General features: G+C 36.4%; 1 pseudogene; it reads right to left on the bottom strand.

Moving 5' to 3' along the window:
* LOC107665114 (tonsoku-like protein) overlaps positions 1–6,391 on the bottom strand; it is a 21,464-nt pseudogene that overhangs the window by 7,564 nt on the left and 7,509 nt on the right.

Here is a 6,391-nt window from a genome sequence, read left to right as displayed (position 1 = left end):
ATCTCAAATATTTAATGAACAGTTTGATTGACAGCATTGGTCCCAGAGGTAAAGTTGTTCAGAATGAGGAGATCTATTATATGATATGAAGATCTAGTGTTCGTGTAAATATATGAGAATTTTTTTTGCAATCTGAGGCCATTTACCATTGAAATCTTGTGTTTTTGAAGCCTTTTTAACTGTTATTGCGCCACCTACGGTCCGATCTCCACGAAACTTTGCATGCTTGTTAAGAGTCATCTGACACATGTTTTAACCACGTTTCGTAAAGTTTTGAGTTTTTGTTTAGGTTTTATAGGTTTTAGGGTATATTTGACTACTGCCTTTTCTAAATTGCCCCGTTAAAGGTAAACAAAAAACAAAATTCAACATTTTTTTTGATAATTATTGTTCTAGAGAGTCCAGATAATATTACTGCAGTGGTTTGATCGAGATTGAGCGAAAAACCTAAGACTAGTTCGCAAAAGTAAGATTTTAACATATTTGTGAATATTTAATGAACAATTTGATTGACAGCATTAGTCCCAGAGGCAAAGTTGTTCAGAATGAGGAGGTCTATCATATGATATGAAGATCTTGTGTTTTTGTGAATATATGTACATGTTCTATAATTTGAGGTCATTTTCTATACAAATATTGTATTTTTGAGGCCTTTTCAACTGTTATAGCGCCACCTATGGTCCGATCTCCATGAAACTTTGCATGCTTGCTAAGAGTCATCTGACACATTTATTCACCAAGTTTCATAAAGTTCGGAGTTTTTGTTTAGGTTTTATAGGTTTTGGGGTATATTTGACCACGCCCTTTTCTAAATGACCTTGTTAAAGGTAACCAAAGAACAAAATTAAAATTTTTTTTGATAATAATTGATCTAGAGCAAGGGTGGCGAACTCTGGTCCTGGAGAGCCGCAGCCCTGCAGAGTTCAGCTCCAACCCTAATTAAAACTCACCTGCCTGCAGCTTCCTAATAACCCTTCAGACCTTGATTAGCTTGTTCAGGTGTGTTTGATTAGGGTCTTATAGTTTTATAAAAACTTATAGTTTTTCTGTTTTTTCCTTCTTATAGCGCCACCAAGTCGCAAAGCTGCGCATTTTTTTTTTATATTACCAAAGATTGAGCTCCTACACATGTGTATCAAGTTTGGTGAAGATATCTCATTCCGTTCAAGAGTTAAAGCCATTTTAGTAAAATTGTCCCCGCCTCTTTCGAACGTTTCGGCGTCCCTTTGCGACCGTGAATTGAAAGTTCAGCCTTTTTTTGATAATTATTCATAAACACTGTCCATAGAGTATTTCTGCACTGGTTTGGTTCTGATCGGGCGAAAAACCTTGGACTAGTTTGCAAAAGTAGCTTTTTTAAATAATCTTGAATATTTAATTAACAGTTTCATTGACAACATTGGTCCCAGAGGCAAAGTTGTTCAGCATGAGGAGATCTATCTTATGATATCAAGATTTAGTGTATGTGTGAATATATGAACTTTTTGTGTACAATTTAATTCTGTTATAATTGTAATATTGTGTTTTTGGATACTTTTTTTACTGTTATAGCGCCACCTATGGTCCGATATTCATGAAATTTTGCTTGCTTATTAAGAGTCAACGGACACATGTTTTCACCAAGTTTCGTAAAGTTTTGAGGTTTTGTTTAGGTTTTATTGGCATTTGGGTATTTTTGGCCACGCCCCTTCTCTAAATGACACCGTTAAAAGTAAGCGAAGGACAAAATTCAACATTTTTTTGATAATTATTGATCTAGAGCAGGGGTGGCGAACTCTGGTCCTGGAGAGCCGCAGCCCTGCAGAGTTCAGCTCCAACCCTAATTAAAACTCACCTGCCTGCAGCTTCCTAATAACCCTTCAGACCTTGATTAGCTTGTTCAGGTGTGTTTGATTAGGGTCGAAGCAAAACTCTGCAGGGCTGTGGCTCTCCAGGACCGACGTTCGCCACCCCTGATCTAGAGAGTCAAGAGAATTCCGTTGCAGTGGTTTGATCGAGATCGGGCAAAAAACCTAGGACTAGTTCGCAAAAGTAGGTTTTTAACGTAATTGAGAATATTTAATGAATGATTTGATTGACAGCAATGGCTCTAGAGGCAAAGTTACTCATTATGAAAAGATCTATCAAATGATATGCATATTGTGTTGATGTGTGAAAAATTGCGCAATATACAATCGTTTACGCACTTGAAAAACGCAATTTCGCCCCCCAGTGGCCGATTTCTTTCAAAATTCTTACAGACCTTTAGGACCATGTGTCGAACATGCCCACCGAGTTTCGTTCCGATCGACCTCCGTTAACCCTGTCAAATAGGTGCTTAAAAGAGTTTGGCCAATGGCGGCCATGTTTTTTGAGAAACGCAAATGTCCTCATAGACACTTGTGCCACTTATAGTCCTTGACACTGCAAACCAAATTTCAAGTCGATCGGACAAACGGTTCCCTAGTAATCGTTTTTTCAAAATTATAGCACCACCAAGTGGCAGAGCTACGCATTTTTTTTTATTTGACCAAAGTTTTAGCTCTTACACATGTGCAGCGAGTTTGGTGAAGATATCTCATTTCGTTCAAGAGTTATAGCCTTTTTAGTAAAATTGGTCCTCGACTTTTGAACGTTTTGGCACCCCACTGCAACAGTGAGTTGAAATTTCAACTTTTTTTTTGATAATTATTGATATTCACTCTCCAGAGAATATTTCTGCAGTGGTTTGGTTCCGATCGGGCAAAAAACCTAGGACTAGTTCGCAAAAGTAGGTTTTGGACATACATCAAATTTGCGAAAAAACGAGACGTCCTAGACCCAAAATCAGAGTGACCATTTTTAATTTGGCTTGACTGAAGGATTCCAAAAATGTTAAACTTTTGAGTATATGACAAGCGGTTTAGGCGTTATTAGTACTTGCGCGTTTTTGATCGCTGTAGCGCCCCCTATTGGCCGATTGGGCTGAGACTTTGATAGGTTCTCCCCAAATTGAGCTCTATCATTTGGCCAAGTTTCAAGTCTCTAGGCCTTACGGTTTGGTCTGCACGATCAGTTTTAGGGGAGAAGAATAATAATAAAAAAATAAATAAAAATCCTAACGATTTCAAAAGGGTTTCAGCACTGCGTGCTTGAACCCCTAATTATACAAAAATATCTGACAGCAGAACGCAGCGACTGACCAACTAGAATCGAATATTTCAGAAGCCATTCCATGAATGTTAATTTCAGTGTTGGGAAATGTTATTTTGAAAGCGTTCCAGGAAAAGTGTTACATTACCATATACATCATAATATAAAAAACTTAATTATTCATTTTTATGGAAACTAATGTGGCACTTAAGCGTTGCATTCCTTTAGCATTAAAAAAATGTAAAGAAGCTCAGAAATGTTAAAAATATTAATTGTTAGACATTAAATTTAGGATTTAACTTACCATTATTAATTGAAATTGTATAATATTAATCAGAAACTAATAATTAATAATGTTTAAGGAAACTAGTGTGGTAGGTACTTGTGTTGCGTAAAGGAGCTAAAAAATTTGAAGTAAAAAATTTGTTGTTAGACATTAAATTTAGGATTTAATTAACCATTATTAAATAAAACTGTATAAATAACATAAAAGAATAGAAAAATAACAACAACAAAAAAAAAGTGTAGCCCTCTACCTAATTAATAAAAATGAAATATTATGATTACATTATTGTGTGTTCTTCATAATCATCTTGAATCTAATGAGTGAATATGATTGTGCCCTATGTCACACACCTCTAGGAGGAGCTTCAGCAGATGCTGAGAAATGATTCTGATTTCTGGAAGTTGTTTCCCGTGGTATGTTGTGCTCAGAAACTCTCCGTTTCTTCTTAGGCTGCACATCACTCAGGTCATCCTCCAGCCAATCATCTGCCAGATACTGGTCCTCTGGTACCAGCGCTGCTCTGCTATTGGCCGACACTGCTGGCGTGCTGGTAAAGGCCGGCTCTGATAGGCTCTGAGAGAGGAGGCGGGATTTGGCGCTGCCCAGGTTCTGCATGGCCTTCTGATACTCCAGTCTGCCTGATTCTGACTGTGGGGGCAAAGTGGCCTCTCTGAACGCAAACACGGAGGGCACATCCTGACTGGGTGGGAATTCCTGCGAGGACTGGACAGCTGGGGAACGTGGTTTTGACCGAACAGGACGAAGAGGACTGAGTGAGCAATCCGAGTCGTAATTATCCGAAGAATTGCTCTCGTTCTGAAGCAAAAACAAATACAATTAACTAAATGAATTCTTGCTTAAAAATGAGAAAAATTTACAGAACAATTGTTTCAGAAAAAGCAAATTACCCCATACAGAACATCTACCGCCATCCCTTGTGGCCGGCAGGCCGGGCCTGAGATGCTCCTGTGCCTGCAAGCCGAGTTTTTTGGAGTTGGGACGGTTGGAGCGGAACGGGGAGTGATCTGCTGGGGTGATGGCGGTAACTCCTGCAGCAGTGGTTCTGAACACTCAGCATCAAACAGCTGACGGTCCTGAAGCTCCTTCTGCTGCCGTGGAAGTGCTGATACAACTGAGACTACAGGAGAAGACAAAAAGTTTGAAAGGGTTAGTTCACCCAAAAATGAAAATTCTGTCATTAATTACTCACCCTCATGTTGTTCGAAACCTTCGTTCATCTTCGGAACACAATTTAAGATATTTTTGATGAAATCTGAGGGCTCTCTGACCCTCCCATAGACAGCAAGGTAACTACCACGTTCAAGGTCCAGAAAAGTACCAAGATGGCAAAGAAAACAAAAATAATGACTTTATTCCACATTTTCGTCTCTACTGTGTCACTTTGGACACGCGTTCACAACAGTACCATGACGCGAGAAAAAGTTTATTTGCGCAAAAAAGTATTCTCGTAGCTTCGTAACTTTACAGTTGAGCCACTGATGTCACACGGACTACTTTGTCGATCATCTTGATACTTTTCTGGACCTTGAACGTGGTAGTTACCTTGCTGTCTATGGGAGGGTCAGAGAGCCCTCAGATTTCATCAAAAATATCTTAAATTGTGTTCCGAAGATGAACGAAGGTCTTACGGGTTTGGAACAACACGAGGGTGAGTAATTAATGACAGAATTTTCATTTTTGGGTGAACGAACCCTTTAAGTACTGTGATTTATTTTTGAAGTACTAAAACTTTCTCAAGTAAATCAATTGTTCTTGATAATTCTGTCATTCTATTTTGGGTTAGTAAATAAGCCAAACTGGAGATTACCAGCATCAATCCAACATGTGATAGCTTCCACTTGCACATTTTCTGTTTTTTTATTATTTTGAGTAATTCTTGTTCAAAATAAGAGATTAATTAATTAGTAATTTTGTGAATGTGTCATCATTAACATGCAAAACTGTATATAATAAGCAATTCATTGTCTGTCAGCCATTTAAAAAACATATTGCAAAATAAATCAGTAATGTTTATCTCCTCACCGTCTCCTGACAGAGCTCTCTTGATGAGTTTTTCAGTCTCCAAGCACTCCTGCTTTGTCTCTTGGTCCAGCTGTCAGCTGTAAGTCTTAAACCACTGACGCAGGGTGTCCAGAGGAGTAAGTCCCTGGAAATAAATATGTACATATAAGAATACTGTGCATAGAATCAGCAAAAAAAATAAAAAAATAAAATAATAATAATAAAATAAAAAAAGAGATTCAAAACTGTTTTGTTCATGAAAGGAGACGTGTTTATGATAATGCTACTAGTGCAAGTAATCTCGTGCCAAGACTGCTCAAATGCACAAAAACCATTTATTTAATCAAAAATACAGTAATAACAGTAATATTGTGAAATATTATTACAATTTACAATATTTTTTTAATGTTTTAAAACATATTTTATTCCTGTGATGGCAAAGCTGAATTTTTAGCATCATTACTCCAGTCTTCAGTGTCACATGATCCTTCAGAAATTATTCTAATATCATTCAAGCAATATTTCTTATTATTATAAATGATGAAAACAGTTTTTCCTGCTTAATATTTTTGTGGAAACCGTGATACATTTCTTGAACAGAAAGTTCAAAAGAACAGCATTTATTTGAACAATAAATCAATGTCTTTACTCTCACCTTTGATCATTTTAACATGTCTTTTCTGAATAAAAGTATTAATTTCTAGAAATAAATTAAGTTAAATTAAAATTTTTTTATATATGAACCATATGTAATTAAACATACCAATTCACATCTGTTTATTTGTTAATAGTAGTGCTGTCAAACGATTAATCGCATTCAAAATAAACGTTTTTATTTACATAATATATCTGTGTGTACTGTGTATATTTATTATGTATATATAAATACACATACAGTATATATTTAGAAAATATTTATATGTATTTACATGTATATATTTATATTCATATAATTTATATTATATATAAATA

The sequence above is a fragment of the Sinocyclocheilus anshuiensis genome, unplaced genomic scaffold (assembly GCF_001515605.1).
Source record: "Sinocyclocheilus anshuiensis isolate Anshui unplaced genomic scaffold, SAMN03320099.WGS_v1.1 scaffold575, whole genome shotgun sequence".
Classification (NCBI taxonomy): Eukaryota; Metazoa; Chordata; class Actinopteri; order Cypriniformes; family Cyprinidae; genus Sinocyclocheilus; species Sinocyclocheilus anshuiensis.
This window is presented reverse-complemented; position numbering and strand designations above follow the sequence as displayed.